The sequence below is a fragment of the Coregonus lavaretus genome (genome assembly GCF_964263955.1).
Source record: "Coregonus lavaretus genome assembly, chromosome: 18".
NCBI lineage: Eukaryota > Metazoa > Chordata > Actinopteri > Salmoniformes > Salmonidae > Coregonus > Coregonus lavaretus.
The window spans coordinates 33,441,783-33,456,641 of NC_140005.1; the positions used below are offsets into that span (position 1 = coordinate 33,441,783).

The window sequence follows — 14,859 nt, forward strand, 5'->3', positions numbered from 1 at the left end:
CGGTTTCCTTCCTCTCCGGCAACTCAGTTAGGAAGGATGCCTGTATCTTTGCAGTGACTGGGTGTATTGATAAACCATCCAAAGTGTAATTAATAACTTCACCATGCTCAAAGGGATATTCAATGTCTGTGTTTTACCCATCTACCAATAGGTGTCCTGATGGACCTTACAGATAATTGTATGTGTGGGGTACATAGATGTTCAATCATGTTAAACACTATTACTGCACACAGTGAGTCCATTTATTATGAGACTTGTTAAGCACATTTTTACTCCAGAACTTATTTAGGCTTGCAATAACAAAGGGGTTGAATACTTATTGGTTTTAGCTTTTCATTTTTTATTAATTTGTAAACATTTCTAAAAACTATTGGTATTGTGTGTAGGCCAGTGACACAAAATCTCAGTTTAATCAATTTTATATTCAGGCTGTAACAACGAAATGTGGAAAAAGTATGAATACTTCTGAAGGCACTGTACAGTATCTTAAATAACCAAACAACAGTGTTCCCAGTGAGAAACATATTTACCCTTCCTGCATCCAACTCTCTGGGATGTGTACACTTGTGCACTCCTCCGCACATATTTACTGTAAATAGCATTTGATTGGTGTAAGCATGGGCTATAGGGAGTTCTTATAGATTGCGTACACATACATTTCAGATGTTATCGCGGGTGTAGCGTAATGCTTTTGTTCCTAGCTCCAACAGTGCAATACAAAACAATACATCCAAATCCAAAAAAAGAAAAAGAAGAAAGGAATTAAGAAATATTTGAATGAGCAATGTCAGAGTCCAGAATATAATTATATATATATATATATATATATATATATATATATATATATATATGTATATGATAGTGTGTATAGACATTATGAACAGTATATGAATAGAAAATGTGTGTACAACAGTAGTTATATAGGATGAGCCTTGACTAGAGTAAAGTATATACAGTACATATGAAGTGGGTAAAACAGTATGTAAACATTCTTAAAGTGACCAGTGTTCAATTACTATGTACATAGGGCAGCAGTCTCTAAGGTGCTGGGTTGAGTACCGGGTAGTAGCCGGCTAGTAACAGTCACTAAAGTTCAGGGCAGGGTACTAGGCGGAGGCCGGCTAGTACCCGGTTCACTTTAGACAGAACTTCTTTCTTCCTTGAGGTAGTTACAAATTCAATTCTAAGAGGTCCATGTTTCTTTTGAACATTTCAATACGCCTGACCAACATGGACATTTCTTCTGATTGATTCAGAGACTAGACAGTAGCCATCAATTCTCCTTCCATCTGTTGAAAGGATCAGAGCTACCGGACATCCTCCTCACCGATCCAGGATATGAACATTTATAACTACAGTAAGTTTTATGATGGAAAGATACCCAGGCCTGGATGTCTCAGACCTCAGTCAGCAGGATACGAACTTCTTTGAGGAGGACCTGTCCTTTATGGTGGAAGGTCAGCCCCCCCTTCTGTTTAAAATCTGGCCAAAGGAGACAGACAAGAAGGACCAATATGACAGAAAACCTTTACTATAAATAATCTTATGCAGAAGTGAGGCCAAGACACAGGTATAGAAAGCACAGCATGTCCATATTGAATGATAGACCTCAATCTTCAATTTGGGAGATCTTACACAATATAAAAATTACTTTCAAGCACTACAGAGAACCTGCAGCCCATATAGGTCAGATTATTTAAAAAACACACAAAAAAAACTACCATTTGATGTGCCATGGTAAACCAATTCTTATTATGAACATTACAAAAACATTCCCATTGGTTTGCTTTATCTGGAAACCCCATCAATATTTATAGTACAATCACTCACACACTATATGAGAAACTTCCCCACTCACAATAACATTGAAAGGCAAGCAAATGCTGTAGTTGTTGTCTGTGAAAACAGCAACCATGGAGTGAGGAGCAGTAGGACTGATAGAAAGGGAATTTGTTTATTCAAACCGGTAGCCTTCAGGTAGCTATAAACATCAAATTAATTTTTTGGGTCGTCTTTGTATGTCACATTACTGAAGCAACACTGTAGCAATCATTCATACAAATCACGTATCACTGCAACATGACAAGGCACATTGCTTCAACTCATGGATCCATTTGAGCCATTTGGAACAACAGTCTCAGTCTGGTGGCCTACTTGGAATGTTGATGACAAACAAGAAACATTCTTCAAGCTTATTCACAGTGGAATGACACCTGGGCTCTTTGCTAGACTGTCGCAATGAGACAATCCATTTAGGCCTACCCCTGTGGAAACCCATTCTGGCTCAGTTTCATAGTTTCACTCCTGCCCCAACTAGGCTTTTCAGTGCTTACTAGTTACTTCATAGTTTGGGATCAGAGTAGGAGCCGGCTTAGTTTGTATGTGAGGGACTCATTGTTTCCGAGTATGGTGATGTAATGTGTACCTCTAAGATAAATGCCTGTTCACACTCTTTCTGCCCTATTACCAAATAAGATGATTCAAAGCGTAGTATTGTAACTCACTTGCCAACTACGGAAGATTATTCAAAGCATACACACCAGCCTCAAAGCAGAAAACATTTCAATGCTGCTTGCTCGTCACAACCACTCAAAGACTAACATAAGTTAAGTAAGAAAGAGAGAGAGGAAGAAAACACATTTTATGCATTAGGCTGCCCATTGGCTGTAAAGTACTATAAAACAGTCTGCAAAGCTTCTCCATCTTTGGGGTTTATGTTTGTGTATGCAGTGTGGGTGCTGACAGCCTCCTCTGGAGAGGGGGGAGCTGGGTTCACTGAGGCAGCCCTCTGGTCTGGAGGGTTTAGGTTAGGGGGAGCTGGGCTAGAGGACCAGAGTTAGGGGGAGCTGAGTTTCACTGAGGCAGTGGGGTGGGATGATAGACAGGCTGTGCCTCTGCCTGAGAAGAAATAACACCAGATCACACCATTGTCCAGCCCCAATGAAGCACACAAGCAGAGAATGGGAAGTTCAAACAGCTACACTGGACCTTTGTTGAGCCTCACCGGACAGACAGGGCTGGGCTCAATGGGTGGGGCAAGGCAGGCAGGGCAGGGCTACAGAGGCCTCTCGGATAGTCCCATCCATTTCATACTAGTCCTACACAGAGAACTAAATGGTGCCTGATGCACCGAGCGCACATGCTGATGCTCCTCGTATCTGCCTAATTTTAATGTGGGTGTTGCAAAGGGTGTTCCCATCCACCAACCTTTATGCAATGTCTGCCTTATGCAATGTCTGTCTCCACCACATGCAAATATGCAAGTCTAGAACACACACACACAAAGCGAAACATAAACACACACTAAAGTCTAGCAGAGCATAGAGTACACTGGTAAATCATTCTCCAGAGCAGTTCACAGGCAAAGGCGGAAGCTGAGCGAGTACTGAAAGAAAAACAACTGGCTTGGTTTCACTGAGTGAGTTACCTCATCTATCCTCACCTGAGCAATGTTTTGACATAGCAACAAAACTATTCCAAAAACAGTACATCATAACTAAATTATGAGGAAAAATAGTGCCAACCAGAACTGTGCCAAATGGTATATATATTTTCAGAGGTAGCTCCTAAACACATTTAGTGGAAGAGCTTCAATGTTGCTCTTTTGAGAGGCTTTCCCAATTGCCAAAGAGTTAGATCAAGACAGGCAAGTGTTATGAACAACTAGACCTACCCCAGATATAGTTTGAATGCTCTTCCTCATTTCTCTACCACCCATCTACCTCATCTGTACTTCTCCTCTGAGACTGCATCTGCCACCACAGAGGTAGACCAGAGGTCAGTCATTAATTCTCACTCATTACTTAAGTTATATTATTATGCTTTTAATGACTAATGGTATTAATTACTCTTTACCCATACATCATGGTGTCATTGTGCATGACAGTCTGGTACTGGGGCTGCTGTGAGCAGAGCTTTAGATGAATTCGAGGGAGGTGGGAACATCACAGAGGAACACAAACATCTCTCACAGAACTCGTCCTTGCTCGGTATCGGTTACTCGAGTGGAAAAAGTCCCGGTATCACGTCTTGGCACAGCTGTGACATTCCCTCACGCTGAGATAGCTCCTACAGTACAGTACGTATGGTACTGTATCAGTATGACCTCACTGGTTTTAATTGAAGACTTCTCCTACTCCCACACTTCATGTCAGCAATTCTGGATCTCTCACTAATTGAGCTAAACAAATCCCCCTGTGGCTGCCTGCTGGATAACGAAATAGACACACACACAAAATGTGCATACACACACACGCGCAAGAGAGAGAGGGGGGAGCAGTTCTCCACTCTATTCAAGCCCCAGTCAGTCCCCCAGACAAGGAAATGCAGAGAGGTCAGTAGTAGGAACCTGCGATTCAGGGCCGGTGAACCAGGGAGAATGTCAGCCTGGGGGCGCAGAGTAGGCAGCCAGACAACAACCCATCTAAACGGAATGATCTGCTGATGACTGGAAGAGACTTGGGCTTCTGCCCGGTGCTCAGCGTGTTAAGTATCGGAGGTGTTACTTATTAAAAAGGCTGAGAATCCAGTGCCGTACACAGACACAAAAACAGACACACACACAAACACACACAGAGGGGTCTGGTCTGGAATGGATGATTAACAGCACAGTAATAATCTCAGTGATCATGAGGCTGACTGAGGCATGTGATTTGTCAGCCCTACAAAACACCAATCATATTTCAGAATGAGAACAGGTTAGCACTGAGCTACTGGTGTTGTTGTCATTAGCATGACTTGGGCTTGATCGGAGTCTCCAGGTAGCATGTAGACTATTTTGCGTATGATAGAACATTCAAGCCTATGCATGTCTAACATCACGGACGTCAGTGCAGTGCAGGGAGGTAACCAAGACATTACCCATCTTCTATATCATTACACACAGCAATTAGGTATGGATTGCGCGCAGACGGTTCAGCAAACATTGGTCTCATAAAAAAAATGTCATGCCTCACCTGATGCTAGGAGGAGAGGGGCAAAACTGATACATGTAAATAAGTTGTACTGTCCTCTAGGCCCTTTTTTTAATCAAAAATCAAATCAATTTTTAATTGTCACATGCTTCGTAAACAACATGTTTACAAAGCAGACTAACAGTGAAATGCTTACTTGCTGGCCCTTCCCAACAAAGCAGAGAGAAAAATTGAAAAATAATACAACGATAATGAGGAATAATACACAATGAGTAACTAATTGATTAAAAACAACTAATTAGAGTCTAACCGTAAAAATGACTTGGAGAAGTCTGCTTGCTGAAGGATCTAAGAGTATTAAATTACTAATCTGAGAATGGGGATGTCTTACATCCTCAGCCAGTCAAATCTAGCTACAAGTCTCAGACCTCTATAAGGTTAGTATAATGCTTATAAAAAAAGTGAGTTCCTGTTGCAGACTGAAGTAGCCTACCAGACAAAACAGAATGATTTAGAAATTTACCAGGTGACCGAAGGCAGTAAAACACTTGTCTCCACCCATGAGTTCCAGGTGTTGCTCACCCATATGAAATACCGTCAACATCTCAAATGATGTATGGGCAATTCCATGATCGGCAGAGTGATGCTGAGACTCAGATTTTTCTATTTAAAATGTATGTCAAACAAAAACCAATGATTGCAAAGTTAAACAAACCATACAACTATGCACAATAATTTCCACAGAAAATTTCACAAAAATACATTTACTTGAAGAACAGTGCAGATCCAAAGTTTGTTAACAGAATGACAGTTTGTGCTGTTTGTGCCATCATTCTGTTACCAAACATGCATTTTAAAGTGAAAAATCTGAGTCTCAGCATCACTCTGTTACCGTGGAATTGCCTGTATGTCCCCAACATGAAACCTCTTCATGAATCGGTATCACTGCTACTCTGACCCCAAAGGGAAGAATATAGAATACAAACCACAGACAGTTTCCTAACAACAATATATCATAAAGAGAAACTTGTTTGCTTGTTGATGGTAAAACTTAAGAGCCACGACACTCGGTCTGAACATTAACACGCATCGCTTGCCATACGGTTTTGGAAGCATAAGGACCTTATCTTTCATATTGGCGACAAACAATTTTCAAAAAACGAAAGGTTAAATTGATACACATCTTTATAGGGTTAGGGTTCCCACACGGCCATATTTCCATGTTACAGCACTTGTTTACGGAAAACAGACGGAAGACAGAGTGGACTACCTGTGCTAACTAGCTGTCTGCGTCTCCGAACACCTGTGTGTTAACGGAAGACAGATGCCACAAACATGTTGTCACTGAAAAATACTGTCACAACCATATTAAAACCGGTTAAAACAGTGTAGAGTAAGTGTGTATTTTGCATTTGTGTAATCATTTTGATATGATATCAAAGTAAAGTGATTTATGTTTCTAGAACCGGACCGCAATTGATAATCGATTCAAGTTTAGATGGAGTATTTGGCTGTTTTGGCTTCCAGAGCCAATTCGCCCTTTAAAATAGAACATGTAGGGTCCTTGGACGGAGTAACGTTAGGCTCCTTTAGTCAAATATTGGGATAGGAATGACATACACTATACAGTATATACAAAAGTATGTGGACACCGCTTCAAATTAGTGGATTTGGCTATTTCAGCCACACCCATTGCTGACAGGTGTATCAAATCGAGCGCACAGCCATGCAATCTCCATAGACAAACATTGGCCTTACTGAAAAGCTCAGTGACTTTCAATATGGCACCATCTAGGATGCCACCTTTCCAACAAGTCAGTTCATAAAATTTCTGCAATGCTAGATCTGCCCCGGTCAACTGTAAGGGCTGTTATTGTGAAGTGGAAACGTCTAGGAGCAACAACGGCTCAGCCGCAAAGTGGTAGGCCGAGTGCTGAAGCGCGTAGTGTGTAAAAATCGTCTGTCTTCAGTTGCAACACTCACTACCGAGTTCCAAACTGCCTTTGGAAGCAACGTCAGCACAATAACTTTTCGTCGGGAGGTTCATGAAATGGGTTTCCATGGCCGAGCAGCCACACATAAGCCTAAGATCACCATGTGCAATGCCAAGCGTCGGCTGGAGTGGTGTAAAGCTTGCGGCCATTGGACTCTGAAGCAGTGGAAACGCGTTCTCTGGAGTGATGAATCACGCGTACCTATCTGGCAGTCTGATGGACGAATCTGGGTTTGGCGGATGCCAGGAGACCGCTACCTGCCCTAATGCATTGTGCCAACTGTAAAGTTTGGTGGAGGATGAATAATGGTCTGGGAATGTTTTTCATGGTTTGGGCTAGGCCCCTTAGTTCCAGTGAAGGGAAGCCTTAACATATAATTACATTCTAGACAATTCTGTGCTTCCAACTATGTGGCAACAGTTTGGGGAAGGCCCTTTCCCGTTTCAGCATGACAATGCCCCCGTTCACAATGCGAGGTCCATACAGAAATGGTTTTTCGAGATCGGTGTGGAAGAACGTGACTGGCCTGCATAGAACCCTGACCTCAACCTCATCGAACACCTTTGGGATGAATTGGAACGCCAACTGCGAGCCAGGCCTAATTGCCCAACCTCACTCATGCTCTTGTGGCTGAATGGAAGCAAGTCCCCGCAGCAATGTTCCAACATCTATTGGAAAGCCTTCCCAGAAGAGTGGAGACTGTTATAGCAACAAAGGGGGGGGGGGGGGGGGGGGGGGACCAACTCCATATTAATGCCCATGATTTTGGAATGAGATGTTCGAAGAGCAGTGGCCACATACTTCTGGTCATGTAGTGTAGTTTCTAACTGTTGTTCAAGGGAAATGACATTCAAAGGCAAATTACTGTTGGAACAGTAGAGTAATACACATGTTACACATGTTGTGAATGCAACACACATATCCAACTCGTTCCCAATCATTCATACCATAATTACACTGTAGGCCTTATTACACAACAAAAAACAGGTTTAGGCTACACTGCATTAATAAAATTACAACAGATCAAAGTATTCACTTGTATAGGCCTACTATGGTTGCATTGCATGCACACACCAGTTCTAGAGATATAACACCGGCTTAGTCGCTACAAACCAGCATAAATACACTAACTGATCCAAAAGACACATGAAACTTGCAACCGCGTAAAGACATTCTTCACATCCCAAGGTGATCAAATCGCCTTTAACTATGCACAATTTTGCAGCCAAAATGTGGCAGCGGCGGTTCACATAGATCTTTCATTTGCACTCTTATTTGCATGTTTTATCCCTTCGTCCCACCCATCTAGCCTATCCTCGGTCATCGGGTATCATCTGTGTTGCTGTGTTGCTGTAAATCATGTCTAATAATTTATCTGGAATATATTTGTATGTGGGAAAAATACACCACTGTCATCGTGATAGTTATCTAGTATTGTTTTAGCTTACCTTGTAAACAAATCCATAATTGAAGCAGTTCGATCGGCGCTTTATGCCTGTGTATTCGCCTTTAACACAATAATCATTGGGCTGTTGCAGGTGACATCATCCCTTTTGGCTCGTGGCAGCACTTGTGTCAGCACAGAGTTTCTAAACCCAAAGGCTCAACATCACGAGACTTCCGGGAACACTTGCGAAGCAGACCAAGCAGACCAGGTAGGGGTTTGGGGTTTGAGAAGTCAATTAGAGAAGTGAACAATTCTTCTTTAGATGTTAATTTTCTCGAAATGTAAAGGCACAATCTAGATTCGAGACAATGTCTTAAGTAGTTGGACATGTTATTACTCCAACCTCGTGAAAGTGACAAACTGACAGGTTTACATTTTTGTCAAAAACTATTTTATATCGAATGAGTGCCTTTGCACATGCGCAGTTTGGCGCAAGACGACCGTTAGACCGAAGACGTGTTTCTGCGCATGAGTTTAGCTAGCCAAGGTCACCATGACATCGCCTACAAGCGTGATCTGGTAATTCTATTGGAGAAGCAGTTTCTGCCTTTTTTCATAGTGTACTGTCTTTGGTTTCAGCGCTCACGGACCAACGATGACAAAGCTCATGTTTTCATGGGAAATGTAGTCCCAGCGGAATGGTTCTCCCACTAGGTGAAAGAAAAGCAGACGTGTAAGTGGTTGATTGAGAGCCTAGATTACAAGACAATGTGACAAATCAACATGACACCCTATCTTCATCTGACAGGCATCTATCGGGAATAGAATAGAATAATATAGAATATATCTAGATGAAGCTAGTGGCTACAGTTAATAAAGTGAGTTAATAAAAGGTGATGTGAAAAGTATTTGAAACCCTCCTATGCATGAAGAACTATGTCAAAGTTGAGTTTCAAGTTTTGCAGCATTGACGGGAGCGTTTGGGGAGGGGTAACATGGGATTTATTTAGCCAAAAACAGGGCACAGACAGAATTACAGGGGATTGTAGGAATACTGGTGGAGCTGTATAGCGGAATTACAGCCATGACAGCAGCTGGTGGTGCGTGCGGAGCAGACCATAGCTCCAGGATTATGGTCAATTTTGGAATAGAGCAATTTACTACTGATTTTAGACCTAAAAGGTTTTTCCTTCCTTTTATGTAGGGAAGAGTGGGCTAAATTGAGCCAACGGGGTAAATTGAGCCACCCTTGTTTGTAGGAAACAATACACAAAATTAATAAATTGACCAAATATTTAGGAAGAGGTCATCATTTCATGGAGTCTGTGAAGGATGAAACCACATGAAAAAAGTGGTAAGCAAGTTGAGTCAATTCACCACGTCAAATTAATTTATTGTGTTAGCAGTTTCATGGTGCTTGCATCTAACCCAAAGTAGATAATTTTAAGATTGTTCTATACATCAGTTGGGGTCTCTATAAGATTTAATATGAGGTCCTAAACCTAGCATGTAAGTGCATCCTTGTAGCTGTGTAGGCTAATATAGTCCAAATGTTTGCCTTAAGGTTAGTTGAGCCAATGGCCATGGGGTAAATTGAGCCAATGACAAGTTGAGCAAATTGAAGGGTTTTCTTCCCAGGCGTAATGCAAGGCATTATCTTTGGGATATGAGGTAACAACAGGGCCTGGCATATGTTAAAAGTGTTTTAAAAAGTACAAAGTGTTTGTTAGGTGTTAAAGTTGCAATATGTAACTTTCTAGGCAACCTGACCAAATTCACATAGAAATGGGAGTTATAGATCTGCCATTCTCATTGAAAGCAAGTCTAAGAAGCGGTAGATATGTTCTATGTGCACTATTTCTATGCTTTCCGTGCTTAAGTTTTGTTTTTGCATCTTTTACTTTCGGTTTTGTACACCAGCTTCAAACAGCTGAAAATACAATATTTTTGGTTACTGAAAATATATTTAACGGCGGTTTAGATGGTACAATTATTCTCTACCTAATATTGCTTGTTTTGTCACAAACTAGAATTAGAATTTTAGCAACCAGGAAATAGCGGAGCGATTTCTGCATATTAAAATATGCTTAAAATGATTAAAATACAGAAAATGTATTGTGATTGTGTTGAATTGTGTTTGGGAAATAAAGATAAACATGGTTTTAAAAAGGTAGTGGTAATATTTCATGCTGTACAGAAATGTGTAGGTGGCTTAACTTACCCTGTCCTGCGGCTCAATTTACACAATACCCGGGGTAAATTGTGCCAAGAGGACACTTTTTTTGGACAAGCTACGTTTTCAAAACTGCAATGTTTACATTCATTCTGATTGTTTCCAGGGATACACAACATCCTGAAATATATGTACATATCTTTGTTATAAAGAATAGTATATTTCCTTGATGGAGTGATGATGAATGTAAAAATGTCTTAAGTGCAAGTGTTGATGTTTTTTTTTTTTTGGGGGGGGGGGGGGGGGGGGGGTCAAGGTTCTGTTCTGCTCACCTTTCCAAGAGCCAGAGCCAGCGAAGGGAGGGAGGCATGCAGGCATAAAGCAAGGGGTGACGTCAGGGGCTGGTTGGTCTGCTTTATGTACTAAGGGCAGCACTTCCAAAAGTTGGCCAGGGAGTATTGTGTAAATATTTAAATTGTCCAGGCCTGCTTATTGTTCCCAGCTCGGGGGCTAATAGAGGTATGTAGCTGTACAGTACAGTCAGTAAAGCACAGTAAAACTGCTCCAGGGATAAGCACCCTGTACAGACTGACTGGTCTTTGTTGTCAGGCAGGGCAGGCAGGACTGTAAAGAGTTCAAACTAAGGTTTCTCGCTCTGGTTTACATTACTTATTCCTGGATTTCTCTATTTTTTTCTCTTTCTGTTCTCTTCACAGGTCTGTTCTGTTCTCTCTCTGACTTAGCTGTACTGTAACTCAACCAGAGTCATTTGTCACATTCATTTTCCTCACCTAAAGGTCAAAGATATAGACTAGTTGACTTCATAGTGATCTTTTGTTGAAATTCCTGATACCAACACATTTGTTAAGAGGACTGCCCACCTCTGTGCAGCAAAGCCAACCAGACAAGGCCTCTACAACCTATAACTTCACTGTGGAAATGTGTGAGAGCTAGGAGCTCTTCATAAGGCAGATAGAACATACAGCAACAGAAACAAACATTTATTTTACAAAGTTTTGATTTCCAGCACTTGATTTATAGTTTTAAACAAAAGGAGAAATCCATCAAGCCTTGCCTACACACATACATCTAAACATCAAAGGTTGTGATTGATGGAGGATTAATGATTGGTACAGCACCCGCCCCATCAGTGGCTCTGAGCTTGGCGCTTCTACCTGCACACTAACAACATGATGAATAATATGTCACGCTTTGTTTAAAAACGACTGGGATGAATGAAGTTGGACTGCAACACTATTTCCATAAACTAGTCTACTGTATTATACCTAGCTAACAGAACAAAGAAACAGTCTTCAGCAGACAGGCAAACTATGCAGCTCTTTGCACCCGCTCTTAAATCTTTCATATCTCAAACATACATGTACAGTTGAAGTCGGAAGTTTACATGCACTTAGGTTGGAGTCATTAAAACAATTTTTTAACCACTCCACAAATTTCTTGTTAACAAACTATATTTTTGGCAAGTCGGTTAGGACATCTACTTTGTGCATGACACAAGTAATTTTTCCAACAATTGTTTACAGACAGATTATTTCACTTATAATTCACTGTATCACAATTCCAGTGGGTCAGAAGTTTACATACACTAAGTTGACTGTGCCTTTAAACAGCTTGGAAAATTCCTGAAAATGATGTCATGGCTTTAGAAGCTTCTGATAGGCTAATTGACATAATTTTAGTCAATTGGAGGTGTACCTGTGGATGTATTTCAAGGCCTACCTTCAAACTCAGTGCCTCTTTGCTTGACATCATGGGAAAATCAAAAGAAATCAGCCAAGACCTCAGAAAAAAAATTGTAGACCTCCACAAGTCTGGTTCATCCTTGGGAGCAATTTCCAAATGCCTGAAGGTACCACCTTCATCTGTACAAACAATAGTACACAAGTATAAACACCATGGGACCACGCAGCTGTCATAACGCTCAGGAAGGAGACGTGTTCTGTCTCCTAGAGATTAACATACTTTGGTGTGAAAAGTGCAAATCAATTCCAGAACAACAGCAAAGGACCTTGTGAAGATGCTGGAGGAAACAGGTACAAAAGTATCTATATCCACAGTAAAACTAGTCCTATATCGACATAACCTGAAAGGCCGCTCAGCAAGGAAGAAGCCACTGCTCCAAAACCGCCATAAAATAGCCAGACTACGGTTTGCAACTGCACATGGGGACAAAGATCGTACTTTTTTGAGAAATGTCCTCTGGTCTGATGAAACACAAATAGAACTGTTTGGCCATAATGACCATCGTTATGTTTGGAGGAAAAAGGGGGAGCTTGCAAACCGAAGAACACCATCCCAACCGTGAAGAACAGGGGGTGGCAGCATCATGCTGTGGGGGTACTTTGCTGCAGGAGGGACTGGTGCACTTCACAAAATAGATGGCATCATGAGGAAGGAAAATTATGTGGATATATTGAAGCAACATCTCAAGACATCAGTCAGGAGGTTAAAGCTTGGTCGCAAATGGGTCTTCCAAATGGACAATGACCCCAAGCATACTTCCAAAGTTGTGGCAAAATGGCTTAAGGACAACAAAGTCAAGGTATTGGAGTGGCCATCACAAAGCCCTGACCTCAATCCTATAGAACATTTGTGGGCAGAACTGAAAAAGTGTGTGCGAGCAAGGAGGCCTACAAACCTGACTCAGTTACACCAGCTCTATCTGGAGGAATGGGCCAAAATTCACCCAACTTATTGTGGGAAGCTTGAGGAAGGCTACCCGAAACGTATGACCAAGTTAAACAATTTAAAGGCAATGCTACCAAATACTAATTGAGTGTATGTAAACTTCTGTCCCACTGGGAATGTGATGAAAGAAATAAAAGCTGAATTAAATAATTCAATAAAATAAAGTGGTGATCCTAACTGACCTAAGACAGGGAAGTTTTACTAGGATTAAATGTCAGGAATTGTGAAAAACTGAGTTTAAATGTATTTGGCTAAGGTGTATGTAAACTTCCAACTTCAACTGTATTTCATCCACACTAAACATTACTAACACATAGTGTATTTCCACTTAAAATACTATACACGTATGCCAATGTCTGTACCTAATATTGTACCAGCCTGTACTTTCCTTGTCTGGAAGGTATCATCATTGATAGCTGAGGCATCTCAAATGCCCTATTCCTTATATAGTGCACTACTTTTGGCGATAAAAATAATACACTGAATAGGGAATTGGGTGTCATTTGGGATACAGCCTTACCGAATCTGGGGGAAGATGTCCTCTTAAGGGAGGTGGGGAATCAATCCTCTAATGTCTCTGATCTGATCTCAGATTATCCCTTAAGACTCCATCCCCTGGAGGAGGGATAATAGGCTAGGAGTAAAGACATGAAAATAGTCATTAAAAAGCACTTTAAAGAAATTAAAGCTTAATCACATCCTCTTAGTGGATCTCAATGACTGTCATTTCCAACATATCAGTGTACAAAAAAAATAGGAAAAATAAGTACCCTACTTTATTTTCTTACTTTTTTAAACTACATTCTTTACTATAATCTTGAATTGTTATACTCATGCAGGGAAATCATAGTTAAATTTGTGAAGCAACTATCTTCCTGGAAAGGCCTGTTAGAACTGTGACTGACCTAGGGCCTTGGTGAACTGCTTCACTGTCACATTCAATAAACTCACATCAGCAGTGGTGCCATTCCATTCTATGGTGCTTTTTATGACACTGTAGCTTGGGAGATGGTGTCTAACTCACAGACAGTGAAACACGTGTCTACTATGGTAGAAGCAGAGCGACAGTGGTGTAAAGTATTTAAGTAAAAATACTTTGATATACTACTTAAGTAGTGTTTTAGGGTATCTGTACTTTACTATTTATATTTTTGACAACATTTACAGTTGAAGTCGAAAGTTTACATACACTTAGGTTGGAGTCATTAAAACTCGTTTTTCAACCACTCCACAAATTTCTTGTTAACAAACTATAGTTTTGGCAAGTCGGTTAGGACATCTACTTTGTGCATGACACAAGTAATTTTTCAAACAATTGTTTACAGACAGATTATTTCACTTATAATTCACTGTATCACAAATCCAGTGGGTCAGAAGTTTACATACAGTGGGGGAAAAAAAGTATTTAGTCAGCCACCAATTGTGCAAGTTCTCCCACTTAAAAAGATGAGAGAGGCCTGTAATTTTCATCATAGGTACACGTCAACTATGACTGACAAAATTAGATTTTTTTTCTCCAGAAAATCACATTGTAGGATTTTTAATGAATTTATTTGCAAATTATGGTGGAAAATAAGTATTTGGTCAATAACAAAAGTTTCTCAATACTTTGTTATATACCCTTTGTTGGCAATGACACAGGTCAAACGTTTTCTGTAAGTCTTCACAAGGTTTTCACACACT

General features: G+C 40.7%; 1 protein-coding gene across 1 annotated transcript in view; it reads right to left on the reverse strand.

Annotated features, from left to right (window-relative positions):
* The window catches only part of LOC311145994 (disheveled-associated activator of morphogenesis 1-A-like), an 89,394-nt gene extending 80,968 nt beyond the window's left edge, over window positions 1–8,426 (reverse strand). The window contains exon 1 of the mRNA XM_084182419.1: window positions 8,356–8,426. The gene's annotated coding sequence lies outside the window, so the exon portion shown is untranslated. The remainder of the gene's footprint in view (window positions 1–8,355) is intronic.
* Between the last annotated feature and the right edge of the window lie 6,433 nt (window positions 8,427–14,859).